Source organism: Macaca nemestrina, chromosome 1 (genome assembly GCF_043159975.1).
Source record: "Macaca nemestrina isolate mMacNem1 chromosome 1, mMacNem.hap1, whole genome shotgun sequence".
Lineage (NCBI taxonomy): Eukaryota > Metazoa > Chordata > Mammalia > Primates > Cercopithecidae > Macaca > Macaca nemestrina.
Genome location: NC_092125.1, coordinates 152,115,424 through 152,133,300, shown reverse-complemented (window position 1 = coordinate 152,133,300; position 17,877 = coordinate 152,115,424). Strand labels below are relative to the sequence as shown.

The 17,877-nt window shown below is 40.0% G+C and overlaps 1 protein-coding gene, 1 long non-coding RNA gene and 1 pseudogene across 26 annotated transcripts in view; 2 read left to right on the top strand and 1 right to left on the bottom strand.

The window, feature by feature from the left end:
* Nucleotides 1–17,877, top strand: part of LOC105482716 (adhesion G protein-coupled receptor L2) — a 684,023-nt gene that overhangs the window by 119,556 nt on the left and 546,590 nt on the right. The gene's annotated exons all lie outside the window — the stretch shown is intronic.
* Nucleotides 458–2,627, top strand: LOC105482723 (heterogeneous nuclear ribonucleoprotein A3-like; annotated as a pseudogene).
* The window catches only part of LOC105482722 (uncharacterized), a 34,769-nt gene continuing 28,782 nt past the window's right edge, over nucleotides 11,891–17,877 (bottom strand). Inside the window, exon 4 of the long non-coding RNA XR_987806.3 lies at nucleotides 11,891–12,964. This is a non-coding gene — a long non-coding RNA (uncharacterized lncRNA). The remainder of the gene's footprint in view (nucleotides 12,965–17,877) is intronic.

Below are 17,877 nucleotides of genomic sequence, written 5' to 3'. Positions count from 1 at the left end.
AAAATATCTGTGCTAAACATGCATTAGGTACACTTGGGCTCATACTTACTTTTCAGGGGAAAAAACTATGTACCAAAATGAACCCCACATGCCTATGCCTGGCCCATGGCAAGCTTCACAGCTGAAACTCCTATAACAAAAGACACAAATGTTTTTCTCCTACTAATCTGAATTCAGAAAGCAAGGGACAAGGAAAAAATTTACTATCCATTCTCCACCAGGCATTATAGGCAGAGCTCTGGGAGAACTGATCTTGGTTAAAAAAAACAAATTCTTACTTTTTTGCCAGCTTTTGTCAATTGCTTCCAGATCTCAACTGTGGGCTTTAAAGCAAGTGGCACGGGGGGGGTGGGGGGGTGGTTTGAGTCACCCCATGTTGGGTACCAAAAACTATAGGGGAGAAAAAATAATACATTTACCTCATCCATTGCAAGATTCATGGCTGATAACCATATAACAAAAGACAGCTTAACAAAAGAAAACACAAACTTATTTATGCATTTATTTATTTATTTATTTAAGACAGAGTCTTGCCCTATTGCCCAGGCTGAACTGCACAGGTGCAAATCATAGCTCACTGCAGCTTTGAACTCCTGGGCTCAAGTCATTCTCTCACCTCAGCCTCCCAAGTAGCTGGGACTACAGGCATGCACCACCACACCCAGCCAACAAATTTATTTGACCAAAGTTTCATGTGGCAGAAAGGCTTCAGAAATGAAGACTCAAAGACCCAAGGAAAACTGTGTATTTTTATGGACAGGTTTGATGAAGAATAGACAGTCATGTGGAAGTATGGTTGGACAAAAGGGAGGTTTGACCTAATGATAAACTGGGCAGAGCTTAGCAAAGGCGGTTTGCTTAGATTCTTCTTGGCCTCCAGGTATAGGGCAGGACACCTATCATGTGAGGGTCTTATGACCTACTTACAGGGGAGGTGGGTCAGACAACTTCCCTATAACCATGTTTCGGGGAGAAAGAACAGAGAAAGTTAGAGAGGCCCTTCTTTCTTCTGTAGTTTTCTCAATTTCCTTCAGGTTAAAATATTCAGTAGATAGTGAATTCAAGTTGGAAGAGGTGAGTTCGGTCTCAAAATGGAGGTTAAACTGCTGCCTGGTGGCTCCAAGCCCAATTCTGGCCGTGGCTATCACCGCCGGGGGAAGGGGGTCATGATCCAAAGGAAACAGAGTAGGTGAGAAACTGTTTATTGGTGGTCTGAGCTTTGAAAAGACAGATGATAACTTAAGAGAACATTTGCAAAAATGGGGCCCACTCACAGATTGTGTGGTAATGAGATACCCCCAAACAAAAAGTTCCAGGGGTTTGGTTTTATGACTCACTCTTGTGTTGAAAAGGTGGATGCAGCAACATGTACTCAACCACACAGGTTGGTGGGCATCTGTTGGAACCAAAGAGAACTGTTTCTAGAAAGGATTCTATAAAGCCTGATGCCCATCTGACAGTGAAGAAAAATTTTGTTGATGGTATTAAAGAAGATACAGAAGAATATAATTTGAGAGACTACTTTGAAAAGTATGGCAAGATTGAAGCCATAGAAGTTATGGACGACAGGCAGAGTGGAATAAAGAGAGAATTTGCTTTTGCAATTTTTGATGATCACGATACAGTTGATAACATTGTTGTTCAGGAATACCACACTATTAATGGGCATAATTGTGAAGTGAAAAGGCCCTTTCTGAACAAGAGATGCAGTCTGCTGGATCACAGAGAGGTTGTGGAGGTGGATCTGGAATTTTATGGGTTGCGGAGGAAACTTTGGAGGTGGTGGAGGTAATTTTGGCCGTGGTGACAACTTTGGTGGAAGAGGAGGCTATGGTGGTGGAGGTGGTGGCAGCAGAGGTAGTTATGGAGGAGGTGATGTTGGATATAATGGATATGGAGGTGATGGTGACAACTCTGGCAGTGGTCCTGGTTATAGTAGTAGAGGGGGCTATGGTGGTGATGGACCAGGATATGGCCCAAGGTGGTGGATACAGTGGTGGTGGTGGAGGATATGATGGTTACAGTGAAGGAGGAAATTTGGCGGTGGTAACTATGGTGGTGGTGGGAACTATAATGATTTTGGAAATTATACTGGACAACAGTAATCAAATTATGCACCCATGTAAGGGGGTAGTTTTTGTGGAAGAAGCTCAGTCATCCCTATGTTGGTGGTTATGGATCTGGTGATGGACATGGTGGATATGAGAGAAGTTTCTAAAAACAGCAGAAAAGGGCTGCAGTTCTTAGCAGGAGAGAGAGGGAGGAGTTGTCAGGAAAGCTGGAGGTTACTTTAAGACAGTCATCCCGAATGCATTAAAGGAACTTTAAAAATCTGCTACAGTGGAAACGATGATCCACAGTCAGAAAAGTTACCGCAGCTTAAACAGGAAACCTTCTCATTCAGGACTGTCATAGCCACAGTTTGCAAAATGTTCAGCTATTGGCTGGGCATAGTGGCTCACGCCTGCAATCCCAGCACTTTGGGAGGCCGAAGTGGGCAGATCATGAGGTCAAGAGATCGAGACCATCCTGGCTAACACGATGAAACCCCGTCTCTACTAAAAATATAAAAAATTAGCCTGGTGTGGTGGTAGGCGCCTGTAGTCCCAACCACTCTGGAGGCTGAGGCAGGAGAGTGGTGTGAACCTGGGAGGCGGAGGTTGCAGTGAGCCAAGATCATGCCACTGCACTCCAGTCTGGGTGACAGAGCGAGACTCTGTCTCGGAAAAAAAAAAAAAAAAAAAAAGAAAGAAAAAAAAAAAAAGTTCAGCTATTGATTCATGCAATGTAGTGTCAATTAGATGTACATTCCTGAGGTCTTTTATCTGTGGTAGCTTTTTCTTCTTATTTTTCTTTTCATTTCACCAGGTACTATTGCCCTGTAAATTGTGGTAGTGGTATCAGGAATAAAAAGTTCAGGAATTTTTAGCTTTTCAATATTTGTGTAGTTCAGTTTTTCTACATTTTAGTACAGAGACTTTAACAAATGCAGTTTTGAAAGTGTTTCCTTGTGAGTTAACAAGAAGATCATTGTTAATTACTGTTTTGCATGAATTTTGCTGAAGTTAACTGTAAAGAAACACCTGCTGACTTGCAGTTTAAGGGGAATCTATTATCCCCATTTCCAAACTATGACATGAATGGGTGCTGACATGTGGACAGAATAGATATTTATGTGTTTGCAATGTGTGTTTTAGATAAATAGAATTGGGTATTTAAATTAGCATTTGTGAATTTAATAGCATTAAGATTACCTTCAAATTTAAAAAAATCTCAAAATTAAAAAAAAATACCTCAGTATGCCAAGATGCTATATTTTAGGATATCATGTTGTAGGTGCAAAAGGTACTTTCCTTCCACTCCCTGAAGGTTCAAGAATTTGAGCCTATAAGACAGACTGACAATAGACAGATTAACAGGAGAAAAGGTGTACACATCTATTAACATGCAGACACATGGGAGTCATACCAAGTATGAAACTCAAACAAGGGCCAGATGATTAAAGCTTAAAGGCCCCTGTTCATAAGAGAGAGGGAAGTGGGGGATGCAGGCAATTTTAGAGGACGATTAAAGGATTTTTAGGGGAGATGAATGGACCTGAGGAACAGACCATAGCCTGAGGCAAAGTTTATCCGGACTCTGGGAGAGTGGTGTCAATGTTAGTCTTTTCTGCAAGTTATTCTGCTCTGTTTGATGAGATTATAAGGAGGGGGCTCAAGACAACTGTATTTCTTCTAGTGGAACTTCACTTGGTCAAATGAGGGAACTTCACATAAAGCACCTCTCCGTGCTTCAGGATAGGGAAAGGGGAGAGAGAGGGAGAGTGGGAGGTCAGAGGGAGAGACCTTGTTTCCGAGGCTGCTTCTTTATTTCAAGGTACTCAGCATGTGAAAGCACCATATTTTAAGGTGTTGTTTTCTGAGCCACCACGATGTTCTGAGCCCTGACGCCTAGAAGTAGTACTTTTTCAGGAAGAAGTCTGAACCACCTATTCACATTCCCATATGGCATAAGAAATTTGAAATTCTCACTTTTGAAACCTACTATCTATATTTGTGAACTATCCATGAGGCATTTCAGAAGCAGCTTTTTTTTCACAATGACCCACTCTTGTTAGTAGTAAGGTTTGTTTGTGAACTTGACTTCCTAGTTTTACCACTTCCTGGTTAATAATTATGAGAGATAACAGTTCTTTGTGCGGTTACCTAGAGGCTACTGTTACCTTTTTTTAAAACTTAAATATCCAACAGATACTGTACTCAAGGGTAGGTGAACATTCTCACACATGATTCATGCAGTGTAAAAGAGCCACAGGCTAAGAAACAATGCCTAATCTCTAATTAGGTAATTTGAGCGGGGAGGAGGGTCTATATTCCTAAACAGCCTGCCTGTGTTTTAATAATATTTCTTATTCCTAAATCAGGCAGGCACGATTCAGCCCACTAGCCATTGGTTGCCTGTCCTAAGAAACATGAGTCTCCTGATATTTGAAACTGGTTGCAGTAAAGAATGCTCAAATCAAATGCCTGCTTCCTTCAGTTCTGCCCTGAAGGAATGCTGCTAGGGGTTCTTCAATCTCTTTCTTAAAACAATTGTTTCCATACACCAAACAGTGCAGTCTCTGTGGACATTTTCTCTTGTCCACAATAAAAGAAGAAAAATAAACAGTCTGAAATTGTTCACATATATAAATGGAACAAGTCTGTAGTGAGAGCCTCCCATATGCCAGGCAATGTTTTGGGTCATGGAAGAAAAGAGGTGAACAAAAGATGGGAAACCCATGACCTCATGAGCTTCATATTGTTGTTTTTTTGTTTTTGTTTTTGTTTTTTGTTATTGTTGTTGTTTTGAGATGGAGTTTCGCTGTTGTCACACAGGCTGGAGTGCAATGGCACGATCTCGGCTCACTGCAACCTCTGCCTCCTGGGTTCAAGCGGTTCTCCTGCCTCAGCCTCCCGAGTAGCTGGGATTACAGGCATGCACCACCATACCTGGCTAATTTTGTATTTTAGGTAAAGACGAGGGTTCTCCGTGTTGGTCGGGCTGGTCTCCCAGCCTAACCCAACTTTGGGCCTCCCAAAGTCCTGGGTTTACAGGCGTGAGCCACCTCGCCCAGCCATGAGCTTTATATTGGAATGGGGGAAATAGACAAAAGCAAATAAGTGATAGATAGCAATGTAGTAGCAAGTGCTTGATGAAACATAAAGCGAGGTTAAAGAATGGAGAGAAATGGAGGTGCAGAAGGGGAAGGCTTGTCCACATGGGGTCTGTAAAGAGGGGGTTTCAACAGGGCTAGCGAAGCCCTGCCTCTTCTGGTTAGATGTGAGTGGAGAGCTCTGTCAATGCCCCAGGGGATCTGTTTCCAATTAGAGGATGGGATTGGCCCCGTGCTAAGGCAATAAGGTGAAAAGGGGCTTGGTGTGTTTCAGGAACCCGCTATTTCTGAAGGCCTTTGTGGCATGTTGGTGTAAAAGTTGCCAGCTCTTCATTTTTGAAAAGGTTGTCTTGTATTCCGAGATTATGTCTTTCCTCTCTCCCCCAGCTCCCCACTGATGTTAATATGTCCTTTCTTTTAAGAAATGATGTAAGATTTCAAGTTAGTTGTTGTTGTTGTTTAATAGCCTAACTTGGCAATATAAAATGTTGGCAGCAGTATGTTGTTCTCACCTTTTTTCCCAAACTGATTCCTGAAATACAAAACTCTGTTAAGCACTGGCTTAAGACGTGCAGAAAGTGCCAATCCTCCCTCTGTGTCCGTGGAAAACTCCATCTTAATGAACTCCCAAGTGTTTATTTGATTTGTTTTACTAATTTTGTCACTTACATATTTTCCAAGTTTGTCTTGAAAGAATAAGAAGCACTGTGCTCCCCAAATTCACACTGTATATATTTGGCTTATTTTATTTTATTTTAACATGAAAAAGGAGTAGTAAAATTTATCCTTGATTCTTTAATAAAACAGCATGTCAGCAGAACAGGTACGGGAAATGGAGCCCTCCAAAGTTCTTTTACACTCTGACATCAGAATTAAACCGGGACGTTGAGAACATCTGGGGCTGTCTCTGTTCTCTGTCTCCTCCTAAGATTTCCAAGGGATATCCGTGTTTGCTTTGTGTTTGTGTTTTGGAGGTAGGGTGGGGAGTTGGGAGCTGGTTTTTTTTTTTTTTTTTTTTTTTCTTTAAGAGAAAAGGAGAAAACCAGATATTTTCAAGGGAATTGACTACTAGTGGCCAGTATAACAAAGAAACCCCACTAAGCCTAACCACAACCTGACAGAATGAAAAGTGATTCCAGAGCTGCCACTCACCACAAATCCCCATGAACCATGCCAGGAAACAAGCTGAAAGAAGTAGAGAGGCTGTCGCTGAAGGGCCACAAACGTGGCCCCTAGAGAATCTTCTGGTCCCATTCAAATTCAAAGTGGTAGCGTGGAGGAGGGGTGGAAACTGAAGACAGAGAATTAGCAGCCCTGTGATCACTTTCAGGGTTATGATGGAACTGATTTAAAATGCAAAACCACATTCCGCTGTAAACACAGAAACAAACTGGAAGCAGAGAGGAAATAGAATTTTATTTGGTGATTTTCAATTTTAGGATTGAAATGAGGATGGGAAGAACTATGCTATTTATTTTTCCAGAACTGAAATAGGCTGTTATTTTTTGTAGCATAAGTGAATGTGGACTGATAGATTACTTCTTTGGGCTTCAATGCTAATAAGGCATACTTCCCACAGAATCTGACAGAAAGGATGAATACCTTGCCCTGCTAATGGTTAATTTGTAGTGGCATGTGTATTTCTTGAATGTTCATGAAGTTTTCTAATTCATCAGCACACAATTGGGCTTTTTTCCTCTCTTTAAACAGAATGAAATGCCGGGAGGGCAAGAGGTTCGGGGGTGTTGTATTATCCCTCAGCCCCTATATTTACTACCCAAACGTTATTGCTAATTTTTGTCTACCTCGGGAACAAAATTGTTCTTCAACAAATAATTTAGTACTGACCACACTTTAAAATGTTTATTGCTGTTGAATCTGTCACAGATTGCATCAAGCCACAGAGATGCTAATCTATCTCATGTATTTGAAACTCCTCTGGGAAACATATATTTGGGCTTACTGCTGAGTGAACATGACTGTTAGGATTATGGAGACCATACGCAGTGAAGAAAGGCAGCATCGCTTTTCTGACTGGAAAGTAAACAATAGGGCGATTGTCGGCTTACACATGGGGCCAACAACCCGACCGCTGAAGAGCTGGATGTAAAATCCTTGATCAGCAAGCCGTCTTGATGTTTTCTTCTTCTTCGACTTGGATGTTGTCAAGGATTCAGATGAGCCACCCCAGTGCGTATGCAGGAAACAAAACAGGATATTCTTGTTTAAGGACTGTTTTCTGTAATTATGTTGATTTTTTTATGCAACACTTGAACTTTTAAAAACTCAAGGATGCATAAGAAGTACTCCAGAGGAGAATAAATGATTGGGATTTTGTCATAAGTGAAATGTTATCATGTGTTCTTAACAAAATTAACTTGTTTGTGTTTGTGATTGGGTCTATGAATTAAGTATACTGAGACCATGCCTGTTTCATCTTCCTGCCCCCGCCTCAGCGCCGCTCCCCTCCCCGACCCATTTTCAGACAGGAGGTCAAGTTGTCGTTGGAACATCATATTTCCTGCTTGGAAAAGGCACTGGATTGTATAATCGTCTGACAGGAAAGTTTCAAGAGTACCAGGAGCTTCCCTTGGAAGACTTGGGGCGGTGTGGGGAATGTGCAGCATCTATAAACGTCTTTCCTTTGAGCTATCATGGGCCATTCTATGGTTTTGTATACAGAGTTTCAATGTGGAAAGAGCTAAACTGAACTGTAAATACCCTGAGGAAAAAATGTCTGTGGAAATATGTACTTTGGGCTTGCCTGGTACCCTGTAGTTATGTGTCCTTCCTTGCTAAGGAAGGAACATCTGGCTGAACAACTTACTGCTTAATGCTATCAGGCTACAGACATCCGGTCACTCCTTTCCCATCCCAATATAAATTATCTGCCTTAGACAAGGGATGTAACATATTTGTATGCCAAGAAATTTGATTTTGTGACAATTATTTGCTCTTAATTTAAGAGAATTACTTTGTACTCTTTTTCTTTTATTTAATCAAAATGCCATGCAATTTCCTATTTCACTTGAATAATTCTCATAATTTTACAACACAATGAAAGGATTATAGATTAGTGCAGGTCAATCTCCTCCATGTCCTCCTTATTTTTCTTAAGATTCCAATCCACAAGAGGTCACAGACAACATAATACTTCCAGACCAAGGACACCACAAGGTCCCTTTGAGAAAGCGATTATATTCCAATAGAAGTGTGCCCTGAGTTTTAACCACTGTGATTCAATGAAGAACATAAAATGTGAACTAGTCAGCAACTGCCAAGTTTAGTCAGGAGTGCCCTGTGAAAGCTGATCTCACTCTAGGGGTTAGGCTGTTTGGGGGAGAGTTTAAAATGATGCTTGCAGGACAGCCTGTCTGGGTTGGAATTCAGATTCTACCCTTTGGCAAGGAAATTATTTAACCCTTCTTTCCCTTGGTTTTCTCATTTGTAAAAGGAAAATTATAATGGTTCCAATTATTCTTGGCTGTATAACAAAACACCCTGAAATTTAATGGCTTGAAAGAAGTATGTATTATTATCTCTCACTTTTCCGTGGATTGACTGGACTCTCCTGGGTTGTTCTCACTCAGGGTTCATCATTCTGGAGCAGTCAGATAGCAGCAGGAACTGAAGTCATATAAAGGCTTCGGGGGCTGGCCCCACAATATGATTCATTCACATGCTGGTTGTAGGCTAGAAGCTATGTTGAAACTCTGTTGACACCTGGTCTCTCCATGTTGCCTGAGCTTTCCCACAGCATGGAAGCCTCGGTCTGACTTTTTAATGGAAGCTCAGGGTTCTCAGAGAACAAGGCAATGTTGCCAGTCCATTTAAAGGCTAAGCTAGGACCTAGTATGCTATCTCTTCCACCCCACTCTATGCATCAAGCAAGTCAATAAGGTCAGCTCAGATTCAAAGGGAGAGGAATTAGACTCCACATTCAATGTCTATTAGAGGAGTAGTAAATAATTTGATGCCATTCCTGATCTACCATAAATACAGTATTAACCACATAGAGTTTTGTGAGAATTAAGTAAATTAATCTTTGTAACGTACTTAGACCAATGTGTCACACATATAATGTATTTTCAGTGAAAGTTAGTTATTATTTTCTGGGTACTTATTCTATTTTATTTTCCTTCACTGCATTTATCACCATCCAACTTTGCTTGTTTTTATATATGTCTATCGGTATGTGTTCATTGTCTCTCTCTTCTACCCAAATGTAAACTTCTTTACCATAGGAACTGCTTTTCTAAGGCCTACAAGAGTGTCTGGTACTTGATGAGGGCACCATAAATATGTGTTGAATTAATGAGTGAACTAGTGAATAAGTGAATGAGCCCAGTGAATATAAAACTGTAGGAAACAAATATCTTGGATGTTTGGTTATAGAAATTGGGAGTGAGGGAGGATTACAAGCAGAGAGGTTGATATTATGATTTATTTAAATATATAAAAAATTAGGATGAGTATCATCTCTCATATGAAGCAGTTTTAACTGCAGCTGTCTGGGAAAGCACAAAATATACGACCAGCCCTACCTTGCAACCAAAATTGGGAAGCTGCAGGTGGTCATTCACTGGCCTTCGAATCTGATAGGGCTGGGCTCAAGGCCCTGCTCTGCTGTTTGTTTGCTGTGTGACATGAAAAATTTTTTAACTTCTCTGAGTTGTAAAATCTGTGAAATCAGACAACAAGGCACACTGCAAAGGACTCCTGTGAGAATTAAATACAGGTGACAAACGGTTTCAACAAAAGTACGGGACACAATTAATAAAAATGTACCAGTCCCCAAAAATATTAATGATAGGTAAACTTTATTGACATGAATTTTATTTTACTTATACTCTGTATTAAGTTAGACAGCTTTCCAGTTTTTGTTTTTCGAAAACTCCACTTACGTTTCCAAACACATTAAAAAGTATTAAAATAATATTACATTTACTTTTTACTAACTCAACATTCAATCTGTGAGTATAATGACCCATAAACTGACCTTTCTGCTTCACCAGTAACTGACAAAAGAATTGGAACTGAATATTGACTAAGTTTTAACAACCATGTTAAAAATAAATGTTTACGTTTATCAAGAGAAATTCTGACATCAGAGGAAATAAACATCATGTCCAAAGAACAACTTCCCAGAATTCAAGGGGAATTCCCCCACCCCCAATCTCTTTGTGAGGATGTCCAAATGTAAATTACTTAATCAACCAGATGGTGATTGTCGAGAGTTCAATGAATTCAAAACACTTGGAAGTTTGAGAAATTTTAAAAGGGAAACCACTATTTGTTTTTTGGAGTGCTTAGTATTTTAAAATAAACTTATAAGCGAAGATGAACTAATAAATATAACAATCCATTTTTTTAAAACATTGGGAATATATATATTTAATTCAAGTTGGTTAATTTATAGGTAGACACACATATTTATATAAATTAATAGTGGATACATTGAACAGAAATTTTGTCTGTTTCCTTGCTTTGCAAAAACTGTTGAATAATATTTCTTACACTGAAACATTTCTCTGGAACCTGGGAAATATGGAAGCTAGAAAAAAGGATGATGAATAAAAAATCATACATCTTGAGACAGGGCGCGGTGGCTCATGCCTGTAATCCCAGCACTTTGGGAGTCTGAGGCAGGCGGATCACCTGAGGTTGGGAGTTCGAGACCAGCCTGACCAACATGGAGAAACCCCATCTCTACTAAAAAATACAAAATTAGCTGGGCATGGTGGTAGATGCCTGTAATCCCAGCTACTCAGGAGGCTGAGGCAGGAGAATCCCTTGAATCCCAGAGGCGGAGGTTGCAGCCAGCCGAGATCACGCCATTGTACTCCAACCTGGGCAGTGAGAGTGAAACTCCATCTCAAAAAAATATAAAAGAATCATATGTCTTCAAAAGGAAAGTATTCAGCACTAAAGTTGCATATTACTGGCAGGTAGACAGTACAACATATATTCAATTCTCCAATCAGCAAAACACCAAAGAAGCACAGGACAGGCACAGCTCAGTCCTCCAACGTGAAGGAGAATGTACTTGCCGAAGACATCACAGTACAGCATGGCAAAATTTGTTCTACAGGGAACTTACAAATATAAGACTCACTAACAGGTTTGATACCAGATAGGTAGCAACACTCAAATTACATCTATTTAACATACCTGACAAAAGGTAGTTAGTAAATATTAGTTTTCTTTCCTTCTTTCATTTGAACTTTTTTTCCTCGCTTTTTTGTCCATTACCATAATGTCTGGGCTCTGTGACTAAGCATATAGCCATAAGTGCTGGGATTACTTTATGGCTCTTTGTTCCCAAGTAAACAAGCCTAGTCTGGTTATGTATTAATCAATGGAAGGTGATAGCCTGCATGAAGAACCAATATGGGGAAAGCAGAGGCCCAGATGAAATCAATATACAATAAATGTATCTGAGCCTTTCCATCCTTCCACTTCTAGTTCCTTTATGATCCATGATCCATTTTAAGAAGATCAGTATGCCAGGGACTGGTCTGCTCAGTGAACCTCACTTATGTGAAAAGGAGAAACTCTTGTTGTCCCCTGTCAGGACCTGATTGGATCCAATTATATAGGGCTTCATCTCTTTAGCAGATACGGTATTGGCATTCATGCCACAGCTATTTTTCCTATACAGAAGTGCTGACAAAAGTGATTTGGGGTTTTCCTTTTTTCTTTCCACACCTTACCCCTTCCAGAGAATGTCTATAATTCCACTCCTTACAATAGTAAATCCGGACGGCAAGAATTCTCAACAAAATGTGTTCATAAACATTTACCTTTTTTCTTTCATATTTGTAGTAATGATAACTAATGCCTACAGTTTGGATTGTAATTTGTTCAATTTATCCAACCAAGACAAAAGTCTTTTAGGGGAATTTCACTATCCAGTCTATTATTTAACCTCATGAACAAAATTGCTGTTTCTGCCTCACTTAAAAAGATTCATCATGAAGGTTAAGAACAGATGAGACGGGTGTCTGCAGTCTCCTGAAATCACAAATGTACAAACAAGAGAACTAATTTTTCTCTACTGTTTTTACAAAAAAAAGGAAAGCTTTTTTTCACACTAGGCAAACAGCAACTGGTTTAGTCTCATAAATTTACATGTCCTAAGTAGTGTCAGTCTTCAGGCAGATTAGATTAACAGGCTTTGTGTTATCATCCCAGGAAAAAAAAAGAAAAATAGATCCAAAGTCATCTGGTTAATTGGAGGAGGTGGGGAGATGAAGTTCTTCCATTAAGTTCTTTTGGAGCAGTTGCAAGATCCACAAAATCTGTTTTTAGCTCAGTCATTCATCCTGTTGGATGTGTGATGTGTTTTCAATTCAATGATAATTGCCCTTTCCATTTCTTTGATAATTGCCCTCTCTATTATCATTTATGGAGATTCAAATTATAAATCAAGACAAGACAGCCAGAAAAATATTATGACTGTCCCTTCTGAGGCCACAGTAAAACTCAAGTAACACTGCCAAAGTCTGAGAGCTTAAGCTGCTTTCATTTGCATGTTTCTGAACATTTTATTTTAGGGTCCAGTGGTTTTCCTAAAGAGGAGGTTGCATGACAATAATAGAACTGAAAGTTAATGTGTACAGAGAATATAAATTTAGCTTTGATTCAAGTTATAAACTTGTATTTGAAATCAGAAACTTGCACTCCCGACTGTCTGAACGCAAAGATGAGGAGTCGGCCACAAATGCCTGCTATTAGTCACCCATGTCCCCACGGAGGCCATTGTATAGCGTTGCCTCCCGGGAGTTCCCCTCTCTCTTTATTCTCAGCCTGTTTAGGGGGGAAAAAAAGAAAAAAAAAAAAGCTGTATCCATTCCTTCTCACTGAATATGCCCCATGATCAACACAATGAAATGTGTAGAAAGACACGAGCAAGCTTTTATCTAAGATTCCTGGAACCATCTCCCAAAACAAAGCAGTATGATAAAAACGTACACCCCAAAAATCGCTCTTTGAGATGGTAACAACGGAGTTCTGGCTCCAACTTATACCTGCTCAGGAGATCCCATTATTAAATTTTCAGGAATTTGGCAAGCTGTTTGTTCCCCCAGAGAACCACTATTAATAAATACATTACATAAATTTAGAATTAAACAATTACATTTAAAACAAAGGTAATAAATACACACATTCATCACTTCCTAATTATTCTAGCACATTGTATTATTTTCTGTGTTGCTGAGGGTGTTTTTATCCATTATATCAACACGTTTGAAATATCACATAACGGTACAATATAGACTTTCTCTTCCCGATTCTGCATTCTGTGACTTCATATTAGCACCTAATATGATGAATATCAGTAAATAATACCAAGTATAGTATTTAAACCACCATATCAGAAAATGCTACAAATCAGTGCTTTTTTTCCCCAGAGAGCTGATCAGTAAACATTTTGCAGCTCAGCCCTGGACAGTAACATGGTTTGGTGAAGAAAGGACTTTGTAGCAAGAATGACCTGGGTTTCCTTTCGGCTCAATTAGTAGCTATATGAACTTGGGCAGTTTAAACTCTCTGAGGCATAATTTGTCATTTTCCTGCTTAATACACTTCAATATATTTCTATTACTTTTAGGATAAAGTCCAAAATCCTTAGGGTGTTTTTTCCCTTATCATTGCCCCAGATTTCTTTAAACTCCTTGAATCCCCAAGTTCCATCTGCCTAAGGGCCCTCAAATCTGGAGTGTTCTTCTTTTCCCTCTTTGCCCTGCTAACTCCTACCCATTATTTAGGTCTCTGTTTAAATGTCACTTTCTCAAAGTAGACTTTGCTGATAGAAACTCCCTTTACCTCCCATAAAACTCCCAGAGAACCTTTTGTACTTGTCCAAGTGTAACAAAATTTTATTGCACATAGTCGTTTGCTTAGTATCAAAACCCCGTTTTTCATTCATGTTTTCTCATGTGTTGTTATCACTGCCAAGTTTAACTCTGTGCCCATGGAAAACCGCTTTGCAAGCCTAACCACTAACTTTAATTTGTAGGGTTTCTGTCTTATTAACAGCAAACTCCTATTGTTCAAAGTCACTCATTCTACCCAAGAGGTATTACAGCATGGTTGGCAAATATGGGAACTCTGAGGCAGAGCACTATACATTTGAATCCTGACTCCACCACTTCTGGGCTGTGTGACCTTAGCAATCTTTCTGTCCCTCTTATTCCTAATTTAGGAAGTAGAGTTAATAACAAAACCTACTGATGCAGGATTTTCTCAGCCCCTTCACTGGACTCGCGGCAGGGATACTCCCTCTATTAGGCAGGCCAAGGTCAACCCCTTGCAGGAGGGAGCACATGAACAAGTGAGTGCAGAATCTGGCCGCTCCGGGTGCCGACACAGGAGCAAACTCTGTGCAGGGCCCATGGCCAGGTCAGGTGTGTCGCCTTGAGGGGAATGCAGCAGTACCCATGTGAGGTTGCCCACAACTCCGAAGACCCAGAGGAGGTTTTACAGTGCTCCTTTAGTTGTGCCATTCACAGACGGCAGTGTGTTAGCAACTCAGTTGGCCCCTTGCCTCATCGTGTGAGGTGGCTGCCCTCTGCCGCTGATGGTGTGACAGCCTTTCTTGGTACCCGCACTCATTGGGTCCTGAGCTATTGTCCGGTGTCCAAGAAGAATGAGGTCACATGGGCATGGGGAAGGCAGAGAATTTTGTTGAGCAATGAAAATGGTTCTAAAAGCCTGTCTCTTTCCCAAAGTCAGGCCGTCTCCTCCTCTACCAACTGAGTCTGTGGTCTTTAAAGGCACAGGATGGGGAGTGCATGCTGACTGGTTTGTCAATATGCAAAAAAGTCTAAAGCGAAGATACCACTCAAAGGTGGGCATGACAGTGTAGAAAACCAATTAGGAAAGGGTAGGTATATGTAAAATAGGTGAAGGGTGAGGATCAACCAGGAGAAAGCACGTCAAACAGGAAGACAAGTTCTTAACACAGTCTGATGATTTAACTTGTAGCTTGGCTTTCAGGCTTTAAACTGTCTTCGGCTTGAAGACGGGTTTCACTGGGTACCCACCCCTAAGCATTTGGCTGCCTCCTGTAGCTATCACTACTTCCTAGACGTTGTGAAAATCAAGTAAATTAGCTTCTGTGAAGTGCTCTGTGCAGGATGATTGCATAGGAATCAGTACTTAACTGTTGGACATTATTCCTACTCGCCTTAACTCTGGTTGAGCTTTCTCCTAATTATGCCATTTCCCAGAATTCCCACCTTTATGGAGACTCTCAGGCTTCCTTATGTTTGGTGAATTTAGACAATCCCACAGATTTTAACTACCCTATCCATTAGAAGGATGCCAAAATTTCTAGCTCTAGTTTCTCCGCTAATTTATAATCCTACAGTTCCAGCTACTTACTGCCATCTCCAAGACACTTCTTGACACATCAAACACAATGCACCACACCCAAATTCATTACCCGTCAGACTAGTTCTTTCTTTTGACATCCATATTTCTGTTAATAGCAACCCAATTTCTTTTGTGAGGCTCAACGTTTCTAATTTATCTATGTCTCTTCCTTCTCCCTTACTGCACGTCTCAGCAATTGCCAATTCCTATTGATTGCCTCTGAAATACCTCTTGCATCTTTTTCTTCCTTCTAATTCCCACTGCTACTGCCTAGCCTAGGTTCTCATTAATCTTTTTCTTGTCTGGACTGTAACAACAGCCTACTATCTTCCTCACAGTTTTAGACTAAGCTTAAACATAACAAGAAGCATTCTTCTAGAGTTAGACATTCATAACACATGTTTTTTTCTCCCCGCTCTCTCAATCCCTGTTTGTGTGATGTTTTGTGTCTTCCCTCCATGACATCAGAGACTTTTACCAACTAGTTCACCTCTGTAGCCTCAGCACCTAATAGTACTTCTTAGTACTAGTTACTAGTAAATTTAGTACTATTATTAAATATTATTATAGTATGAACATGGTATATTATTAATATGGCTTATTGTTACTGAAAATAGTACTATTAAATTTTAAATATTGATAAAATTATTTGCTAGGTTAATTATTGAATAAATCCATTTTCAGCCCTTGTTTTGATCTATAGTGCATACACTTCATCTACCTAAATTGGATTTCTGGTTAATTTACTCCCTGCTCAAACATCATCAGTGTTCCTAATCGATTACCTAATGTCTAATATCCCCATCCCAGAATACAAGGCCTCAATTAAGAGTACAAACTTACTTCTATGAAAGTTCTAGCCCACACTGAATATTCAATTTTTGTTTGTTTGTTTGTTTGCGGGCTTTTTTGTTTGTTTGTTTTTTGAGACAGAGTCTCGCATTGTCACCCGGGCTGGAGTATAATGTCACAATCTTGGCTCACTGCAACCTCCACCTCCCAGGTTCAAGTGATTCTCCTGCCTCAGTCCTCAGCCTCCCGAGTAGCTGGGATTACAGGCGTGTGCCACCATGCCCAGGTAATTTTTTGTATTTTTAGTAGAGACAGGGTTTCACTATGTTGGCCAGGCTGGTCTCAAACTCCTGACCTCGTGATCTGCCTGCCTTGGCCTCCCAAAGTGCTGGGATTACAGGCATGAGCCACCACTCCCAGACTAGAATATTCCATTTTTTTTTGAGACAGGGTCTCACTGTGTTGCCCAGGCTGGCGTGTGGTAGTGCGATCATAGCTCACTGCAGGACCTCCTGGGCTCAAGTGATCTTCTCACCTCAGCCTCGAGTAGCTGAGACTATAGATGCACACTACCATGCCTGGTTAATTTTTACATTTGTTATAGAGACAGAGTCTCACTATGTTCCCCAGGCTAGTCTCTGACTCCTGGGCTCAAGCAATCCTCCCTCCTCAACTTCGAAAAATGCTGGAATTATTCATTATGCTATTCATTTAACCTTACGAATGTATCTAAGCTCTTTAGAAAATATTAAAAATTCTTCGAATGCTTCATTTTCAAACATAAAGCCCTTTTTAAAAGAAGTCTGGCTATCAGTTCAAAAGCTATAACCACCACTTCAAAAATCAACTATTACTCAATTACCTTTGTCTCCTTAAAACGGACATAGTTAGATAGCCAGTGTTAATTCCTCCTACAAAGATGAGCTTTTTTATTATAAATGAAAATATCCCTCTTTCACAAGATTACACAATAAAATGTTCACCATTTATTTGAAATGTTAATATTACATCTATTACCTAATCATGAAATAAAGAAATTGGCAAGAAAACAACTGAAAGGCTACTTTATTTTTTGAGCATTTTCAACCATAGCCTAAGGTTTTATCCCCAGCTATAAATGTACTTAATTAACCAAGAGCGGTGTGAAACCTAAAAGAGTCTATCTAGGAAATTTTCGTTTGTTACCTGTCATAGAACCTTTATAGTTATGTTGGACCTTCACAATAAAACATGGTACTCAGGAGCACAATTCAGTATTAGTCAGATTTGCTTTGGACTGCATCCAATGACTGTCATTTTGATGCTGATTTGCCAAGAACAAGGACCTATCCATGAGCTCTCAGAAGAGTAGGACAGGAAGGTCACATTGTAGAAGAAAATAGGTCAGTTTCCCATCTACCATTTTAAGACCAGGTTTCACAGCCTCACTCACAAATCTGATAGATAGCAAAGGCTATTCCTTGCATTCACAAGGTAGTTTTTTACCCTGTTTCAATTCATGTCAAACTTACAGTATGCTGACAAACTAAAAATTACTGGTCTCCAAAAAC